The sequence below is a fragment of the Siphateles boraxobius genome, unplaced genomic scaffold, assembly GCF_051911475.1.
Source record: "Siphateles boraxobius isolate OS27281-9 unplaced genomic scaffold, OSU_SipBor_1 68, whole genome shotgun sequence".
Classification (NCBI taxonomy): domain Eukaryota; kingdom Metazoa; phylum Chordata; class Actinopteri; order Cypriniformes; family Leuciscidae; genus Siphateles; species Siphateles boraxobius.
The window spans coordinates 10,222,989-10,244,955 of record NW_027509195.1 but is presented as its reverse complement, the minus strand read 5'-3'; the positions used below and the strand labels follow the sequence as shown (position 1 = coordinate 10,244,955).

General features: G+C 43.8%; 1 long non-coding RNA gene across 1 annotated transcript in view; it reads right to left on the bottom strand.

Annotated features, from left to right (window-relative positions):
* Window positions 1–21,967, bottom strand: part of LOC143722918 (uncharacterized) — a 55,733-nt gene that overhangs the window by 9,787 nt on the left and 23,979 nt on the right. The window lies entirely within an intron of this gene.

Below are 21,967 nucleotides of genomic sequence, written 5' to 3'. Positions count from 1 at the left end.
ATTGGCCCAACTAGACCTGGTTCCCTTCAACAGCTTCCTGACTTCCCCTGGAAACTCTTTCGGGGACGGGGCACGATGGCACACGCGTTCTTCCCCCGGAGATTCCGGGCGATCTTACATCTGAACGCGGAGGTTCAGGTGGCTATCACAAGAACATGTGATAGTTACCATCACTTCTGCGAGCACCCCCTAGAATTGGGTAGCGTGCTTACGCCTTTAGAAGTGGAACCTAGTCGTTGAGTGCGTCTTCTCTCCTGAGGAGATCCTGAAAGCTTTCGATCACTTCAGTGCTCTCTTTCCTGCAAAATGGGTTGCAGTAGGCTGTTTTCCTAAATCACCCTCAAAATGATGTTGCCTCGGTGTTTAAACGACGCTCATCGTGTTGCAGAAGTATGCAGAAGCACGTTCTGGTCGTCAGGTTCCTGAGGAGCAAGGTCTTGTAAATCCTTGTGTCCCTCTTTATCCTCTTGGGCCTTGTCCCTGGTGCGACTGCACTGCAGAGACCGCCCCTGAGCCACTGCAGGTAGTGAGTTAAAAATTCTGTTATATCAGTTCTCCTGCTCGCGTGGTCTCTACTAGAGGGTAGGGACTTGCTCGCTTTCGGTCAACGTATTGTGCCTGGAGTCTGGGCCGGCTAACTCTCACAAGCTGAGACCCCGGCTCGGATTGTGCCCAAGGTTCCTACCTCTCCCGTAGTAGGAGCAGGTGGTGAGCCTGCAAGCGCTGCCCTGGAGGAGGCAGATCCAGCCCTGGCTTCTCTGTCCGTTCGCTTGGACGTGTACAGAATGCAAGTCATAGACCTCAGACCAGCTCTTCAAATATCTGTTGGAATTCAGCAGAGAGGGAAGGCTGTTTCCATGCAAAGTTGCACTTAGTGCTTGCCTTCATTTCGGCAAAGATCCGAGATGCAACATGTCCACTTAGGTGTTGAGCTCCTCTATGATGAGTGTAAAGTGCTCCGCCTGGGCGTTGACGATATACTTTGCTAAACAGATTCTAGAGTTGGGGGCTGGACGACACCTGGTTGAACCGCTGCTTCCCGTGGGCTCCCTTCTCATGAAGCCAGTTTCACCGTGAGCCCGGTTCAAGTGTCGGCTTGCTGCGCCATTCCCCTCCTATGGACTGGATACGTGCGCCTTTCTACTCCAGTTGAGTTCCCTTAAAATTGAACCCTGTTGAGTTCCTCCACACCCCTCCGACGTCGGACGACGATGGGGTGACCCCATATGTGTATTCTTCCACGATACGGCTCCCTGCGGTGAGCCCGTGTCTTCCCTCGGCAGAGTCTCTCTGCCGTCACTGTCCGGTGTGTCTCCCCCCGTCTTAGGCTGGAGCCACCCCAGTGACATTCCATATGTTAGACTGCCCGGTTTCCGCCCAGTTCATATGTGTATTCTCCACATTACCTCCCTCTGGGTTGGATGTGGCTTCCGCAGCGTCCCTTCCTTCCAACGTACGGGGAACGCTTTCCCAGTGGTCCTGTAGGAACAGCAGTGACTTCCCTGGCCTAAGCCCTGTCCTTCCTCGCCTTAAGTTTGCGGGGGCATCAGGAGGCTTTGGTTTAGGCACTGGAAGGTGGCAGCGTTAGTCGCGTGTTCAATGGTTGATCCCATTTCAGTCGCGTCGACTACGTCCGACGTTATCGACTGAAAGGGAACGTCCTGGTTGCGTACGCAACCCACCGTTCCCTGAAGGAGGGAACGGAGGACGTAGTCCCCTTGCCACTACCGCTGGACCACCGCTGACCCCGGGTTACTCTCGGCTCCTCAGCGAAAAGCAACTAGTGCGTGCATCCACTTCCGTATTTATACCCGCGCCGCGGGGGCGGAGTGTGTGATGCAAATCACGCACGCCAAATTCCATTGGCTCGTTCAATAGTAATCGAAGATGATAGGCTCCCTAGCGTGATCCCATTTCAGTCGCGTCGACTACGTCCTCCGTTCCCTCCTTCAGGGAACGGTGGGTTGCATACGCAACCAGGACGTTCTAACGTCTTTAATCAAAATTGTCAAATCAATAATTTGTGTTGGATGGTCATTATATTATCAAATAATGATTACATTTATTCAAAACAAAACACACTAAGATTTGAAAGTTTGGGGCATTTAAGTTCCCTTTCGTTGTCACTCCGAGTTACGTCGGATGACGACGAATGGGGTTTCGCTTAGAAAGCCTATCAACTTCGAGTATTACAAAACGAGCCAATGGCAAAGAAATGCCATGGGTCTGCGGAATTTGCATGGCGTAACTCCGCCCCACCTCGTGGGTATAAAAGGAGGAAGCCGGCAGCAAGCAGATATGTTTTCGCTTCGGAGCCAAGTGTATTCTTCTCTCCACAAGCCATCTCTGAATTGTCAGCTTCACAAACGAGTACCTCGAGTGTTGGTGTGACGGCGATCTACGGCGAGAGCGTGCTTCCTGCTGATCTGTTGCAGTGGTCTGCCAGTCGGTGCGTTTCTCCCCGGGTGCTTCAACACTTGAGTTTTCTCTCACTAAAAGAGCTTACACGTGGCACGTCTTTTTAAAGACGGCTCGCCCGTGCATTTCTGGTTGCAGCGGACTGGTATCGGACTCTGATGGGCACGAGCGCTGTCTAGTGTGTTTGGGCTTTGATCATGCTTGAACAGCGCTCGTGGGTGACTCATGTTCTCGCTGGGAACGTGATCATCGCGTCATATATAGGTCGAGACTCGGTGAACTCGCAAGAGTGAGAGTCCCCTCATCCACCCCCCGATCTTCGGCTGGTGGCCAGGGTGACCTGAGGGTTACGGTCTGGATCAAGGCGCCGACTATGTGTCCGTGACCCCAGCCCCCCTCTTCAATGACGGTGCCCGCTAGTGAACTGCTGATTCCCGCGAGTCTACTCTCTGGTGGCCCGCGTGTTTCAGTTGAAGCTACAGAGGAAGATGCCATGTCTGTTGCAGCATCACTAGGTGGGTTTGAGTCTTCTGGAAGTGAGGGCTCGTCACAGCTGCCACCTTCCGGTGTGCATACGGCTGTGCCTGAGTCTGATCCGGAGATGACGACCATGCTTTCCTGGGACGATGGGTTTTGGGTAAGGCCGCCGACCCTCGTCCACGGCAAACCCCAATACCTCTCTTCCCGGACGTGCATGATGAGATCTCGAAGTCCAAGAAGACCCCCTTGTCTTCTCGGGACCGCTCGCTGATCTCATCCGCCTTTCCTTCCCTCGATGGGGCCGCTGCCCATGGGTACACTGGGGTTCCCCCGGCTGAACGCTCTGTTGCGATGCTATGTGTCCTCAGAGTGCTTCTTCTCGGCGCAATCCTAAGCACCCGCCCGTGGCCTGTAGTTTTTCGTCTACGCTTGTGGCGAGATCCTATAGCGCCACGGGACTGGCAGCCGCCTCACTGCATGCCATTGTCATTCTGCTGGTCCACCTGACCCAGATGCTCATGGACCTGCACGAGGGCGGGACTGACCCAGGGCTCTTCACTGAGCTGCGCGCCGCCACTGACCTTGCTCTCTGAGCGACGAAAGTGGCCGTACGCTCCCTGGGTCAGGTGATGCTCACCAGTCTGTGGCTGAACCTGTCTGATGTGCTGGATGTCGTGCGGACCCGTCTGTCCGACATTCCCATATCCCAGGTCGGCCTCTTCGGCGGTGCGGTTGAGGGCTTGCCCAACAGCTCTCAGCCGCCCATGAGCAGAGTGAGGTTGATTCTGTCCCGACGGCCCCGCCGTCCGCTCAGATCCCTCGTCTGCCCACCGCCGAAGGCGCTCCTCCCGCGGCTCCCACCCCGCCCGTTCACGGGCCGGCTCTGGGGGCCGCGGGCGGACGCCACAGCCCTCTCCAGCCCCGCCCCCCGCTACACGCCAGGTTAAGCGGCGCTCGTGAGACGGGCACCTCGGCGATGGAGCAGACTGAGGTTGATTCTGTCCCGACGGCCCCGCCGTCCGCTCAGATCCCTCGGTCTGCCCACTGCCGAGGGCGCCCCCCCGCGGCTCCCACCCCGCCCGTTCACCCGGGTCGGCTCTGGAGGCCGCGGTCGGACGCCTCAGTCCTCTCCAGCCCCGCACCCCGCTACACGCCGGGTTAAGCGGCGCTCTTGAGTTGGGCTCCTCAGAGATGGGACTCAGTTCTTTCCAGGAGTTGGTAGCAGGACCACTCCTTTCCCCGGGGAGGGCCGGGGAAGAATCCTTATTCTCCAAAGAGCTGATTCTCCCGTCTCTGAGCACAGAGTTCTCGGACGTCACAGAGCGCCGCCCACAAGCCGTGCTCTCCTCGTCCCCCTCTGTCCCTGAGGTGGTTGACATGGCGTGCCGTCCACGTACCGCTCCGCCCCTGTCCCCCTCTGTCGCCAGACCCCTGGCAGAGCAGGCCCCCGCGGGACGACCAGCCTGGTCCTCCCCTGGCCCTCCCCTGGCCCCTCTGCCAGGGCGCAGTTGCTAACTGTGCCCCCACATCGGGCCGCTATGCCGTCCACGTCTGGGCCAGTTACTCCGCTTCGCTGCCCCTCCGGGGGGACGCCTGTGGCTCGCATGATCCCGTTGGTTCAGTTCCTGGGAGCCTGGCTAGAGCTTCCCCGTCTGTCCCACTGGATCGCGCGTACCGTCAGGCTCGGCTATGCGATTCAGTTCGCACGGTCTCCTCCCCGCTTCAGGGGAGTCCGCTCCACTTTGGTCGGTGGCAATGCCCCTATCATGAGAGCAGAGATTGCCACCCTGCTGGCGAAGGGTGCAATCGAGACTGTCCCTCCAGCCGAGATGAGGTCCGGCTTCTACAGCCCCTACTTCATTGTCCCCAAGAAAACCGGTGGGTTACGGCCAATCCTGGACTTGCGCGTGCTGAACCGCTCCCTTCACCGGATGCCGTTCAAGATGCTCACCGCCAAACGCGTTTTCGAATGCATACGGCCCCAGGATTGGTTTGCAGCAATCGACCTGAAGGACGCCTACTTTCATGTCTCCATTCTTCCTCGACACAGACCGTTCCTCCGGTTTGCTTTCGAGGGGCAGGCATACCAGTACGCGGTTCTCCCTTTCGGGCTAGCCCTGTCTCCTCGCATCTTCACGAAGGTCGTCGAGGCGGCCCTTGTTCCCCTTCGAGAACAAGGGGTTCGCATCCTGAGTTATATCGACGACTGGCTGATCCTAGCTCACTCTCGAGATCAGGTTTGCGAACACAGGGACCTAGTGCTTCGGCACCTAGCCCGTCTGGGCCTTCGGGTCGACTGGGAGAAGAGCAAACTTTGCCCCGTGCAGAGGATCTCTTTTCTCGGTATGGACATCGACTCGGTCGCCATGTCCGCGCAGCTTACGAGCGAGCGCGCGCAGTCACTGCTGACTTGCCTAAGACAATTCGAGGGCAAGAGTGCGGTTCCACTGAAACTTTTTCAGAGGCTCCTGGGGCATATGGCATCTGCAGCCGCGGTCACGCCGCTCGGATTGCTTCATATGAGACCGCTTCAGCTTTGGCTTCGCGACCGAGTCCCGAGGTGGGCATGGCAACACGGCACGTTCCGAGTACCAGTTACTCCGACCTGCCGTCAGTTCTTCACCCCGTGGGCGAACCTCGGTTTTCTCAGGGCCGGTGTCCCCCTGGCACGAGCTTCCCGGCATGTTGTTGTCTCAACAGATGCCTCCACCACGGGCTGGGGCGCCATGTGCAATGGACATGCTGCTGCGGGCTCCTGGACAGGACCCCAGCGGCTGTGGCATGTCAATTGCCTCGAGTTGTTGGCAGTACGCCTTGCCCTGCACCGCTTCCGGGCGTTGCTCAGGGGTCAACACGTACTAGTCCGCTCAGACAATACCGCCACTGTAGCGTACATCAACCATCAAGGTGGTGTACGCTCCCGCCGTATGTCACAACTCGCTCGCCACCTCCTCCTATGGAGTCAGAAGCATCTGAGGTCGCTTCGAGCCATCTTCATTCCCGGAGCGCTGAACTGTGCAGCCGACGAGCTCTCACGGCTTCAGCCCCTCCCTGGAGAATGGCGACTCCATCCCCAGTCGGTTCAGCTGATTTGGGACCAGTTCGGGGACGCGCAGATAGATCTGTTTGCCTCTCACGACTCGACCCATTGCGCCCAGTTCTATTCCCTGACCGAGGGCACGCTCGGCACGGATGCTCTGGCGCACAGCTGGCCGCAGGGCCGCAAGTATGCGTTTCCCCCAGTGAGCCTTCTTGCGCACACTTTGCGCAAGGTCAGGGAGGACGAGGAGCAGGTCATTCTGGTTGCCCCTTACTGGCCCAACCGGACCTGGTTCCCCGAACTAGTACTCCTCGCGACAGCACCTCCCTGGCCGATCCCTCTGAGGAAGAACCTTCTTTCTCAGGGACGGGGCACCCTATGGCACCCTCGTCCCGATCTTTGGAACCTCCACGTGTGGCTCCTGGATGGGACGAGGCAGGTTTGAGTACCCTACCACCAGCGGTGGTGGCTACCATCACTTCCGCTAGAGCGTCGTCCACGAGACACGTCTATGCGTTGAAGTGGAACCTCTTCGTCAACTGGTGCTCTTCTCGCCGAGAAGACCCCCGGAGATGCTCGATCAGTGTTTTGCTTTCCTTCCTTCAACAGGGGCTGGAGCGAAGGCTGTCTCCCTCCACCCTGAAGGTCTATGTTGCCGCCATTGCCGCACATCATGACCTCATCGAAGGTAAGTCGGTGGGGAAGCACGACCTGGTCATCAGGTTCCTGAGAGGAGCGAGGAGACTAAATCCTCCTCGTCCTCCTCTCGTTCCCTCTTGGGACCTCTCAGTGGTTCTAACTGCCCTGAAGAGTGCTCCCTTTGAGCCCCTGCAATCAGTCGAGCTTAAGTTCCTGTCTATGAAGACAGCGCTCCTGGTTGCACTGGCCTCCATCAAGAGGGTTGGGGACCTGCACGCATTCTCCGTTGACGAAGCGTGCCTGGAATTTGGGCCGGCTTCCTCTCACGTGATCCTGAGACCCCGGCCTGGATATGTGCCCAAGGTTCCTACCACTCCCTTTCGGGACCAGGTGGTGAACCTGCAAGCGCTGCCCTCGGAGGAGGCAGACCCAGCCTTGGCACTGCTCTGTCCAGTACGCGCTCTCCGCGCCTATGTAGACAGAACGCAGTGTTTCAGGACCTCAGACCAGCTCTTTGTCTGTTATGGTGGGAAGCTGAAGGGAAAGGCTCTCTCCAAGCAAAGGTTGTCTCACTGGATAGTGGACACCATTGCTTTGGCTTACCAGCAGCAAGGTCGACCGTGCCCCCTTGGTGTGACTGCCCACTCCACCCGGAGTGTGGCGTCCTCTTGGGCTCTAGCGCATGGCGCCTCGCTAACAGACATCTGCAGAGCTGCAGGCTGGGCGACACCTAACACATTCGCCAGATTCTATAATCTCCGAGTGGAGCCTGTGTCCTCTCGTGTACTCGCTTCAACCAGCTAGTACCGGACCCGCTCAGGTGTCTTCGCTTGCTCGCCATTCCACTCCACGGACTGGATACGTGCGATATTTTCCTCAGTTGAGCTTCTCCGAAAGCCCTGAGCTCCTCCAGCACTCCTGACGTCGGCGCCAGTGTCTATTGCCTGTGCGTCGGCTAGGTGCCTCCCGTGTGCATGGTCCCTCCTCTGAGCGACCCCCACATGTGTATTTCCACTGTAAGCCTCTCTGAGCGTGTGTCTTTCCCTTGGCAAGCCACCTTGCCACCCCTGGGGTTGAAATATTCCACCTGCGGCTGGACACCCCAGTGTTTTCCATATGCTTCCTTCGGGTCATATGTGTATTCTCTAAGTCCCCCCCCTCCGGGCTGGCATTAATTGCATACTTCCCCTAAGCTTGGGATATGCTTCCCAGTGTACCTTGGTATTCCTGTGATATATGGAGTCCTTTGTCCAGGCTGACAGGGATCTCGATTTACGCAGGGCACTGGAAGACAGCTGAGAAGGTGGCGTGATTAGACTGGTAACCCCATTCGTCGTCATCCGACGTAACTCGGAGTGACAACGAAAGGGAACGTCTACGGTTACGTATGTAACCCTCGTTCCCTGAGTAGGGAACGGAGACGTTACGTCTGCCTGCCACTTTCCGCTGTACCGCGGGGATCGCCTGAGCTCAGTCTTGGCTCCTCAGCGAAGAAACATATCTGCTTGCTGCCGGCTTCCTCCTTTTATACCCACGAGGTGGGGCGGAGTTACGCCATGCAAATTCCGCAGACCCATGGCATTTCTTTGCCATTGGCTCGTTTTGTAATACTCGAAGTTGATAGGCTTTCTAAGCGAAACCCCATTCGTCGTCATCCGACGTAACGTCTCCGTTCCCTACTCAGGGAACGAGGGTTACATACGTAACCGTAGACGTTTTTTTGTAAGAAATTAATACTTTTTTCAGCAAGGATGCATTAAATTGATCAAAAGTGAGAGTAAAGACTTTTATAATGTTACAAATGATTCCTATTTCAAATAGCCTAAATGCTGTTCTTTTAAACTTTCAATTCATCAAAGAATCCTGAAAAAAAGTATCATGGTTTCTACAAAAATATTAAGCAGCACAACTGTTTTCAACATTGATAATAATAATAAATGTCTCTTGAGCATCAAATCAGCATATTAGCATGATTTCTGAAGGATCATGTTACACTGAAGAGTAAAGACTAGATTAATAATGCTGAAATTTCAGTTTTGATATCACATGAATAAATTACAAGTTATTTTAATTTGTAATAATATCCCACAATATTACTGTTTTTATTTGTTAAAATTTTATTTTTTATCAACTAAATGCAGCCTTCTAAGCATCAGATTTTTTTTTAAACATTAAAAATATTACTGTTGCTTTGCTTTGTTGATATTCTATACTATGAAAATAATTGAAAAATAAATAATCAATGAATAATTTTTTTAAATCTCATTTTTTGAATGAGGCAAAGGTCAGGTTATGCGCTTTCTACGTCTAGCACGCTGTACTCTCGTAGTCCAGTACATATTTCCTATAGGTTCAGTCACCGCCGTTTGACACCCTCCGGCTCACATTTGCCCCACTTCACAACACAATGCTGTTGTTAATGGGACTCTTAAAGTAATTCAGCTTTAATCTTGGAAAGTCGAGTTTGCACTGCTTTGTAAATGTCACCCTTGTGACATTTACAACAGAATGCAAAACAGAGACAGGACTGGTATGTTCGACACTGACCCGTCCATGACCCCTGCACCGCATTTTGCAATCGCCCCACTGGGCGTGTCGTGTTATGATAGTTACGACGCTGTTGCGTACAGCGTTAGTTGATGGTGTGCGCATACACTATTGTATAGTGTGTCAAGGAAACTCAAAGCAATGCATCTATCTGGATGCCGCACGCTTACACACCTAAAATAAGCGGCTATTGTTGATTTTCAGCTCTGCCGTTTTGCGTATGGCTATGCGGAAGGTGTGAGAAAGCGAAACGTGTGTACACAGGGGTGAATAGTGCAAGATGTGCGTATTAAGTGCTGGTGTGTCGGTCTCAGGGTTGGCTGCCCCTGTTTGTAGCTCCCAGGGAGATCTGTGACCGACGCTCCTCAAGTTGAAGGTTCATCCTCAGTTCACAGGAAGGTTCACCCAGCGGTCAACAGGCTATTCTGTATACCAGGGCACTCTCGCTCTTTCTCACTCCATCTCTCCCTCCCTCTCTGGCCTTTTTCTCCCTATTTTCTATCAGTGAGCAATCAGGCAACACTAAATACTGTGTGTATTAAATACTGAATCTGTTTTTTTTGGTTCATCAAAATACCAATTACACGGCTTGTTTCAGGTGCTTTGTTCTGCTTTTGCTGAATGTTTGCCTTCACGGATGTTTTATATGTAGGCTATCATTTAAATGACAGACCTTTTGAGCATATTGGTCTGGCATTGCTGTGCAATTTTTACAGTCCCTTTGTCTCTCACCAAAATGCAATGACCTATTTCAAAGGCTTGACTTACAATGAACTGATACGTTTAAGCACGTCAGCTGCAGCCCCTGATGAAAAGGGTGAATAAAAACTCTTGATGCAATGAACAACAAATTAGAAAATCACATTAGTCCTCATTTCAATCTTGGAACTGAAACTGGGACACACAAACCTGAGTGAATGGCCAGTTATGGCCTGAGAAAATGTATTAGCCAAGAAATATTATAAAAATGATTATTATTGTTGCTGTTATTATTATTAATTTATTCAAAAATCATACTTTAGTATTTTACTATTTATATATTAACATTATTTGGATTCTAACATTCCTCTAAATATCTCCTTTTTGTGTTCTTACAGGTATGGAAAGACATAAGAATGAGTAGATAATGATAGAACTTTCATGAACTATACCTTTAATAGTGAATCTACACTGACGTACCATACAATCCTATCATAAAATCATGTGCAGAGGTTGTTTCATTCAGATTTCTTACTATTCAGATGACTATTTTGACTTCAAGGCAAATATTTCCTTGTGGCTAAACAAAGATATAATCTAAAAAAAATGCGTGAGTTGGTGGTGATGAAATGTTAATTGATCTGGACTGCTGACACAAAGGCTGAAGGTTCTGTCCCAAACAAGTGTGAGCCAGCAACCAGAGGCTTATCACGATCCCAGTCTTGCTCTCCCAGCACTGGCCTTTAGCACAGCACTTAACCTCAGGCTGTTCGAGGGGAGTGTCTCTGCAATTAGTGCACTGCGGATTGCTTTGAATGTAGAGTATCTGCTAGATGTCAAGTGACAAGTAAATATATATTATTATATTAATGTACAAGTAAAATGTTTTTGCAACTCTTGAGATGTGATTTTCAAAGCTGAAGTATGTTTAACTGATATATTAAACAGCATGCAGATAAAGGCAGGGTAGGAGATTTGTTCCAGAAACATTTTTTTTTAAATTCTGGTTGAAAGTCTCTTCACATCCAGATAGCAATCACTAAGTTAAGTGGTCTAAATGTATTTTAAAATGTATTTATTTAGAAACCAGTTATTTTTAGGGATGTCCTGAGCCGATCTCATCGGTATCGGGCCGATTAAGGAATCACTCGAAAGTCATATATAGCAGGGAAGTATTCGATTTCGTACGGAGCGATTTATTTACTTAAATAAATTTACTTATTTACTTTATATATATATATATATATATATATATATATATATATATATATATATATATATATATATATATATACAGTATATACAATATATACACACACAGACAGACATAATGTATATATATATATATATATATATACACATACACACATATTATGTAAACACAAACTTTTATGTTAGATGTGATTATTTGATTTGACAGCACTTAATATCAGTAAGATATTTATATGCTGAAAATAAGTGTTATTTTGTCTTTTAATGAGGACCAAATATATATATTTTTTTTTTTTGCTCTGGCAAAAAAGATCCAGTCTGTACCAGAAAATCAAAATTGGTTGACAGTGTAAATACTGTGGCAGTATATGAATGTTAACCCATCAGGTTGACTGTAATGCATCAAAAATGTCTTATTTGAATAGGAGACTGCGCTGCTGGCCCTCTGCCTGACTGTCTTCGTGTATTGCTGAGTTTTATTTTGCGTGTGAGATCGAAGCTCTTCTTTATGGCTTGAGTGCGACCTTTGTCAACCCCTGTGAATTAGCTAGAAGCGTATCAGCTGCGCCGGCCTTTTTCTCGACCGTCCTATTAGCTGAGTAAAGCAAAGCGGGGGTCACCTTTAAGTAACCTTATCTTGTAATTGGGTTCAAGGTTAAGTGACCTGGGAGCGGAGAGGTCCAGGGTTAAGGTTGGGGTGACGGGGAGAGAGGCAGCATTTAATCACAAATGGGGGAAGAAATCAAGGACCAGGATTCAACGGTCTGGGTCAGACCTCCGTGCGATCTGACCGTGGGGGGTGAAGGGAAGCTGTAGAGCAGCCCATATTCAAGCCAAGGTCCTCAAAGCTTTTAACCTTAGCGCAAATCGATACGGGTAGCGACGGGGCTAATATTTATCTTACAGATGGGAGTATTAAACGAGGGCTTTGCCAGACCTTCCTTTGACGGACCGGTAGCATCCCGAAGCTCCTCTAATTGAAACGTATGCGGGAAAACGGGCGATGAATGAAAAACAGCCCTGACAGCTTTTCGCTCCAGCAACTGCCCCACATTAGCTGCCCGCGAAGAGATGAATGACCAGCGGTGCGCAGGTTCAGCCTGAGCGACCCATAGACCCGTCCACTGCCAAGGGCAAGGAAATTGGCCAGATTAAAGAGCTTGTAAATAACGAGTCATAAACATCTGCCTTATAAGATCGTCCGTCCACGTGGGCCTCCATCTAGAGTTTTTCTTTTGCCCATCGACCTCTTACAGTCTCTTGGATAAGCTATACAGTTTTACAAAAAAAATACATAAATGTATAATTCTTCATATTGTAATCCTTTTTTCCATGATCCTTTGTTTTAAAATTACCATTATTTAATAGGCAATATATAGAACATATTTAATGCTAATTTCATAATGATTTAGTTGGAAATCTTTTTTTTTTTATTGTGCAGATCTTAATGTGATTTAAGTGGGGGTTTATAACCTATTTTTTTTAGATATGATCTCTAGTTTAAATCTCATTAGCAAAAGTCTGATTCATCTCTATGAATTCGTTCTTACAAATGTTTTAATAATTTTTTTCAACAACTTTTATGCATCATAATAACAAATATTCACATATTGTACAATACATATAGTTAAGTTAATACTGTTTTTTATGATTATGTAGCCTATTGTTTTATCACTATGATTAATAATTAAACAGCCTATTTTTGGCCTTTAATAATTGTCAGTTTGATAATATAATAAAATATAATCTAAGATTAAAAGTTTGAATATTTTTAGTAAATTTTAAGTCAGTTTGAATTTTTCTTTGATTTTCAGCAATTGTGTGTGTCTCAACATTAAATTATATAATGCATATAACAACATTATATTACAATGTCGACTACTGACTGGTACACACACACACACACACACACACGTGTGTACATATGAACTTCTAGTGACTATTTAATAGAAAACAGCCTATGGAAACAATGCCTTGATTATTTAGCATTTTTACATATTTTACATTAAACAGTTTGCATTAAACAGCAATAATGTTGGTTTGGTCAAAATCAATACTGATTTTAAAGAAAATGTACAATATACATGTGTTCGTTGCACCTAATGTCAAGTGTTGAAATGCATGCATGATACTTCTGATGTCGCTCTGATGAATGATGTGCTTACTTTGAGTATAAATACATGTGTTGATAATTCTCTCATATAGCTGTTGCAAGGCATGCAAAACTAGATGCCAGCTAAGAGCTTTAAGAAAACACGTTATTGATTTTATTGAAATTCACACTATTCTAAAGACACATTCCCTTCTGCGACAGCAGTCCTTAGTTATCTGCAATGCATGTTTACTATGAAACAAAGTTATTGATTGTTGTGTTTAACACACATTTAATTGTAAACTCTATTATAGACCCTATAATCCCATAAACTTTTGAATAATTCAGAGATGCTATTATGTTTGTGCAAATGCAATACTTTCAATTATTCTGTCCTCTGACAATTTGCTTTAAACACCCTCCCTTCCCCTTCAATTTATCGGCTGCCATCTTTGACCCGAAGAATGACCCCTATCTTAAAAACATTTCAATGCAGCCAACAAAATTAATCTGACAGATAAATCACACTCTTACAAATGCTTGTGGCGAGGAAGACAAGGTCAATGTCACAGAGGGAATATAAAATAAAGCTAGAATCAGTCTAGCATTATAACATTTATCCATATCTAAAGGTTAAAAAAATGAAGAAACAGATATTCTACTAGCAGAGGTTTGCTGCCTGCTGTCTCTGCTCTGTTAATAGGCCAGGTCATTTTAGTACAGCTAGCAGCTGATCTGATTTGTATGACAAGTCAACCAATCGAGCATATTCTCAATGACCTTTGAACTCAAAGCTTTCCAGCTGGCTGCTTGGGGATGCCACCTTCACTTGACCCCTCACCCAACACAGTCATTCCTTGATCATGTGAGAAAACAGGGCCCACACAGCATGTCTAAAAGAGTCCGTGTTTATCTATAACGGCTTCTATTCTTTAAAGTGCCACTGTTATGCTTTTTTATTATTATTTCGATAATTACCTTTCAGCCAGTGTGTAATATAGCTGTTTTTGAACAATTTGAAAAGATTTGTTCAAAATTTGAAAGAACAAAGTCCACGACAAATAAAGTTATTGTCTCCTAAAAGAAAGAATCGTTTCTGAACTCCCGAAATGAGCCGTCAGCAATTCCAGTCTCACTTCCTGCATGAACCTATTTAAGTTTGTAATAAATGTGCATGATGCCCACGAACAAGATCTACTTTGACTCATCCTCAAACACTGTAGTTGTAGCTGTACACGCTGCAAGCAGTAGACCAATTACAGCAGACTAGCCCATCTGACCAATCAGAGCACAGTAGGCTCTCAGAAAGGAGGGGTTTAGAGAGACTGAATCTTCGAACTAACCATTTTTTTTCAGGCTCTTTGAGAAATTAGTTGATGCTGCAATGTGTATTATGATCAAATTAAAGTGTTTTTTTGATCTTGGATGCATGTAAACCTATTGTAGGTGACCTTCAAAACAAAATTAGGAATCTTTAAAATATCATAATAAGGGCACTTAAATACATTTACTGTAAAAAAAAATTAATAAAAAAATATCTGTGAAATGTATGGTACAAATACGGCAGCTTTGGTTGCCAGAACTTTGCCTTTAAAACAGCATTTTAGGCTTTACAGATTTAACTTAAATTTAGAGCAAACATTTTTTTTAAAGGTGAATGTGAATTCTCACAATTTTGACATTTTTTCTTGAAATTGCGAGTTTCCATCTTCACAATTCTGGCTTCTTTTCTCAGAATTGTGAGATGTAAACTATTTTTTTCACTGTAAATTTTAAGATGACTTGTTCTTTTTTCACTTCCAAAAACTGTACATGTAAAAGTATTCTACTGTTAAGTGACATGAAATGTCCTGTTAAGATGTTTTATAGTTTTCCACCTTCTAGTCTAGTAAGGGAAGTAACCATTAACCAATTTTTACCATAGCATTTTTACAGTCTTTAACCGTTAAAATTGTAATAATTTTTTACAGTATATGCCCTTTATCTCCATTTCATTTGCATTATTTATTTATCAGAGCATTATTTACAACAATGCTTAAATGCACTTGTCTTTAGAGGTCATATCTTTAGCTATCAAATTCTTAATGAAATTTCTGTTTGTCTGTTGACTAAGCCATCGAATTGTTTCAGAAAATGAGTAATATAGCCTAGCACATGACCTAATATTCATCATTTTACGGCTATTTTTGAGTTGCTTTTGAAGCTTGACACCCCCAGTCCTTATTCACTGTTGAGTCACCTTTGGTGTTCCATGGAAGAAAGAAATTCACGCTGCTTTGGATCGACAAACTCTTCCAAGTCTTTAAGGTGATGTGGTGCGATTAGACGGACCTGTAGGCAGCTACTGTTCCGCAACCCAAGGAATATCCCTCCTCATTTTACAGCTGGTGGGATTAAAGGGGCTTCCTGTCCCATGACTGACCTTAAAAGCTGATCCAGATGTCCTATAGCCCTCGAGACAAAGAACTCAGGTGACATATCTTATCTTGAGGGCACTTGAAGCTCCTCTTCTGAAGAGGCGGTTCTTTTAAGTGCTCCGTCATCCTGGCAAATGCCTTTTCAATTATTGCACGAGTTTCTCCCTCGCTTGTCTGCAAACACCGTAATTGTTCAGGAGAGAGCATTATGCATTCAGGACAGCTTCAGAGGTTTTCAGGGGTTAAAAGTGACACATCTCTGAATATTAGATAAAGGAAAAGGCCACACAAATGGAACCTCAAAGAGCGGTTAATGCTCATGAAGAGATTGGAGGATTAGGTGGTCCTCAGGGCCAGATTTTGTGCTGAGCTCATAGTATAGGCCTAGTTCTTAAGCCAGCAGAAGACGCACAAATGGAGGGCACAAAAGACCAGTATGTAGGAACAAATCTGCGGAATCTTTTTAGACATCTGATACACAACTGTTCGAAATGTTACGATTTTTTAAATGTTTTTGAAGTCTCTTATGCTCACCAAGGCTGCATTTGTTTGATCAAAAATACAGTAAAAACTGTAATATTGTGAAATATCGTTACAATTTAAAATAATTTATTTCTGTGATCATAGCTGATATTTCAGCATCATTACTCCAGTCTAAAGTGTCACATGATCCTTCAGAAATCATTCTAATCTGATGATTTGCTACTCAAGAAACATTTCTGATTATTATCAAAGTTAAAAACCGTTGTGCTGCATTATTTCAGGATACTTTGGTGAATAGAAAGTTTAAAGGATTTATTTGAAATAGAAGTTTTGTATAACAAAGTAAAAGTATTTACTGTCTGTCACTTTTGATCAATTTGATCTGTCTTTGCTTGCTGTACAAAAGTATTCATTCCTTTAACAACAAAAATCTCACTGACCCCAAACTTTTGAACTTTGCTTCCTAAATCATGTAAAGAAATGTTTTGACGTTATTACCTAGATCAGGGGTTCTCGACTGACACATTCAAACATGCTAAAAGCAAATAATGAAATGCATTTTGTTGGAACCATCAAATGCCATATGTTCAACTCTTAAATTCATGATATTATCATGGACAGGTTGTGTTATGCGCCCTTGTCCTTGAAAACCATAAAAAAAACTGCTCAAGGGAAAAGAAAACACAACCCAGACTACATTATATAAGGGTCCGATTGCAGTGAGGATAAACATGATTGATGCTGACCACAAGTTTTCTTTTTCAAAAGATTTTTGAAACCAAAACTGTCTGTTTTCTGTTCGGTTGGTCATGTTAATATTTTGCTTTATTTTAATATTTAAATGTTCTTGTAGTTACGCAGTTAATATTAAAGGGATAGTTCACCCAAAAATGAAAATTCTGTCATCATTTACTCACTGTCAAGTTCTTCCAAACCTGTACGAGTTTTTTTCTTCTGCTGAACACAAAAGAAGATATTTTGAAGAATGTTGGTAACTAGACAGTTGACTGTAGCCATTGACTTCCATGGTATTTTTTTTTCCTTCTATGGAAGTCAAAGGGTGCCATCAACAGTCTGGTTATTTTTGGATGAACTATCCCTGTTTAACACATTTCAATGTTTAATTTTAAGAATATCTTGTTTACTTTTAAAAAAATATCAGTACTGTTTAAGTTTGCCACTTTGGTTCTAGAGCAAAACAAGTCGACAAGACACTGGAATAGTTCGATTTCCTCATCATTCCACATATTTATATTTTCCCTGGACCTTCAAATTCCCCTTGTTCAGTTCATAACATCGTTCCACTCTTCCATTTCTCCTCGCTTCTCTTCCTTTCTCAGTATAAGGTTGTCAGAGTTTTTTGGGATCCAGTGAGCTGTGAAATCGCACAAATTGCTGTTGCTTTACGTCTGGCCCGGTGACAGAAAGAGAAAGAGGAGGAGGAGAGAGAAGAGAGATTTTCTGCTCCAACACTTCTGAACCTTTCCTGCCCCCCTGTAATCACACACAGACACAGAAGCACACGCACAGCTGCAAAACTGCATCACCCATACACCCCACCCCCCTATCTCTAATCCACTCTCATCATACAAGACCCCCCCCCCCCCCATTCCCACTCGACAACACCTCCACCACTTTGCTTCAGAATCCGGGTCACTTCACTGAACAACCACGCGAGGCCTCGAGAGTGATAAAAACCTTCCGACATGCTATTGCATCCTCTGATAAAACTAACACTTTCACCTACTACAATACACAGGTGTCACTAGCACTAACACTGGTGAAAGTGTGATGTTTCAGCCCAATGCTTAGCCAAACAATTGTAAATAATGAGGCATCTGTGTTTTGAAACTATTTATTAATCAAATCTGACATTATTTACTTACTCTCATGTTGTTCCAAACGTATGCTGTTCATTTTTAACACAAAATGAGAAAAGAAATTCTAATATATACAATGTAAGTGAAATAATGATGCTGCTGCGGTCCAAAAATGACATGATGCATACTTAATAAATCTACTTTCTAATCAAGCATATGAAAAGGATCATGCCAGAAATTCTGCTGAACTCCAGAAAAAAAAGAAATTATTATAGTTTTTAAATGACATGAGGGTGAATTTCATATTTAGTACTTTGTCCACAATATCTTCCAAAACAAGTTTTAATGTTCATGTGAGACGGACTTGATGCATACTGTATATATATATATATATATATATATATATATATATATATATATATATATATACACATACTATATTCTTCAGGTATTAGATTTCCGTAGAAACTGCCACAGTATCACAACAATATGTTGGTATAGAACCACACACTTGTAATGCATTTGCAAAGTATTTGCATATTTTGTCTGTTTGAGTGTGTTTTCTGGTAAACATTCTGAAAGTAATCTGCTTTGACAGCTATGTTGGACGGTATTATCCACACACTGTAAAAACGGTATATTCTATCCCCTTACACTAACTCTACACCTAAACCTGCCCATCACAGACAAATTTCTGACATTTCATATTTTCAAGCTGTTTTCCTCATGGGGACCAAAAAAAAATGTCCCCACAAGAACACGGATTTTGGATATTGCCATCTTTGTGGGGAGATTTTGTCCAAAAACACACACACACTAATACATTTTTGCGAAGGTGGAGGAATGAAGTAAGAGATCAAACCTGAAACAGTTGCATGTCCACGAGCTGGCCAGCTTTGGGTCCACTGATGTTTAGTCAGATGTATACTTCCCTCTTGTGGTGGATTGCTGATACTACAATCTCAACTTGCAAAACTTTGAGTAGAAGAATGTCTGTTGCTCTGAGGTTTCAATAATTTCAGGATTTTTTCTTAAAGATTGTGTAGAAAAACACCAGGGTACCATTCTAGGCTAGTTTTATAAGGTTTAAAGAGGTTTATGTGTCTGATTCGCGTCTTGTCCGGTATAAACTCACTGTACTTTCGTGGTGTCTTCATTGATTGTTGTTTATGAACTCTAAGTTACTCTTCTCCTCACGAAACGCGGGAAAATCTAGACGTCCAATGGGTTTTACTGTATTTGAAGATTTATGACATAAATAAAATCCATTTTTAACTTTCTCCTTTGTGCCTTTATGCAATTTAATTTAAAGCAGAAGTGTAACGGACTGCCGTTGGGACTGGTAGGCGCTCTATGGAGGCGCTGTGAGGATGACGACGACACACAACACTTCTCAATGACTCTGACCAATGGAAGAAGAGATCAGTTAAACACTATGTTCACTAGTTGAAAAAATGTTAATTCTTGATATCAGGAATTTGATTTCTACTACTAACAATGGCATTTTTTTATATATCAGGAATTACATTTCCTCTAGTAAAAATGTTCATTCTTGAAATTACCAAATGACGTCATCACTCACAGAAATACGAATTATTGATTCTTTAAGAATTAAATCAACTAAAAACTATAATTCTTGATATCTGTAATTGTATTTTCACTAGTTAAAGAATTTTAAAAAGCTGCCATCCAAATTCAGTTGTTGATACCAATAATTTCTTGTTGAAATCCCAATTTCACAGAAATACAATTCGGCCTATTAGCCTACTAGTAAATATCCTAATATTTTGTGTCAATAATTACGTGGTTACTAGTGCAAATGTCTGTTCTTGATATCAACAATTGAATTGCAAGGCTAATAGTAAAATTTTTGTTTTTTTAATGAATAAAAGTCAAAACGACTTGCCATAATACACCATAGAAACGAAGTTGTAGAAATATAAGATTCCGTTTATTTGTTTGAATACTGCTGTTAAAGAAGCGACAGGTGGAACAAAAACAGAGCTGTTGGACATAAACAAAGAGCACGTGACTATACCAAGCCGCACAGGCTAGGCTAGGCTACTTCTCGTCTACTGGAAAAAAATAAATAAAAATAATTTCGTCTTTAACCATTAGGCTACAACACTCAGCGTGGCGTTAGAAATATGCGGCATAGCCTGAGCCAACTCTTTGATTGTGTGGAATCCCTAATGTTATGCTGCAGATGTTCACGTGCTTTTTCTTCTTCATGTCCCGGAAAAACAAATGACAAAACTTAAAGATTTACATGAACATGAAGAACATGAAGAAACGTATAGAGAACTACCTGGAACAGCGTCATAAAAATATGTAATCAATAAAAAAAGTTATTCTGTTACAATGATTTCCTGTTCCCATTATCTGGAATAAACTGGACACTCTTCCGCTCGTTAAAGTGTAACCAAAAGAATAAGTTTTGTTCTTCACTTTCCTTTGTTATTTGGCATGGTAATATCTGTCCTATCCACTTAAGCAAAAATGTAACGCTGGAAAATAAAGTAAAAACTGTAGATAAATGAGCTCTGCACTTGTGTCGGGAAGTAGGCTATTTGAAAAAAAAAATGGATTTCTACTGCAGGTTGATTTTATTTTTCAGTGACTGTGGAAGCATGTGAGGATAAAGTTAATCAAACAGCTGATCTTTAAGTAATCTAACAAAAATGAAAACAAAATGCATGATCTTTGCTACCTCCCTATCTAAATCCAAGATGAAAAAGAAGGAAGTCACAGAAATCCTACAGCACCATGGACAGTACCCACAACTCCATGATCCGTCAGACATTTCCCTTTCTGTCACATGGCTGAAATTTATTTATACTGTATGGGTTAGTGCTAAAGATGTCTTAAAATGGTGCCTACTCTGTTTGAATAATAATATTTACATTCAGCCTCAAAGCAATGAATGGGTGATATCATGAAAAATCACATTTTCCTTGATCTTTTTCCATTAAAGTTTTGGTGCATGTAATGAAGAAGAGATAGGCTATTTGCTTTTTTAAAACGATGCTATTACTCCAGTTTCTAAGTATTTTATAACCAACCGAGTGGCAATTTTATTTAATTTACAGACAATAACTGCGCATACAGTGGACAAGACTTTATTAGGCATTTCAAAGTACAGTACATCATGTCATTTCTATAATCTTTATTATAAAAACAAAGCTTTGAATTTAGAATGTTTTCAAAACCAAGATAAAGCCTTAATAAATTGTTGGACTTAAACTTCACAGAAGAAACTTAAATCTCACTAGGACTGTTATAGTACAGATCTTGGTAATATGCATATTTGGCAGAACAAAGACGAGTCAATGGCATGTTTGTGTAATGTTTTGAAGTTGTTAAAAAAAGGGAAGCTGTGTTACGAAACAGATAAATACCTTGGAGAAAACTTCATGAGTTCCATTAAATGAAAACACACAACAAAAGACAGAAAAGAAAAACTCAAAACAAATTTACTCCCAATTTCTAATGTAGGCCTATAATAAAATAGTAAAATAATCTTTCATAGAAGACTCTTAAATCAACAGACTTGTCTGGACTTGGGGTCGGATGTTTTATTGAATTAAAGTCCCCCTGTAGTCAATAATTGTATCCCTTAAAGCTCGCCAAAATTATATTTTTAAGTGTTTTTTCCTTGAAAAAAAAAATTCTTCAGGCTTTAAAATAGCTGGAATTTACTCTTTATTTTACTATTTACTCTTCACCCTTGCCTCATTTAATATAAGCGGTTCTATGAATTTGCTAATTAGCCCCGCCTCCACTCACTCACAGCAACTCATTGACGATCACACACCTGATTGGTTACAAGGTAGATTGTGACGTCACAGAAACACCAGTGATTTCAAACCGCGTATTTGAGATTTGTTTGGTTCACTGCATAAGGAGAAAATACTCAGCAATGGTGTTGACTTATGAATTTACACATGGTTTGTATTGAAGCTCACCACACCACAGACATAAACAATATTAAAACCCTGATTTTCATCTCGGGGGGACTTTAATGTCTAATATTTATTAATTAATGTCTGACATTAGTACAAATGTCTGTATTTAGTATACAAATACACCCAATTCATTATGGGCTATAAATATTATATAA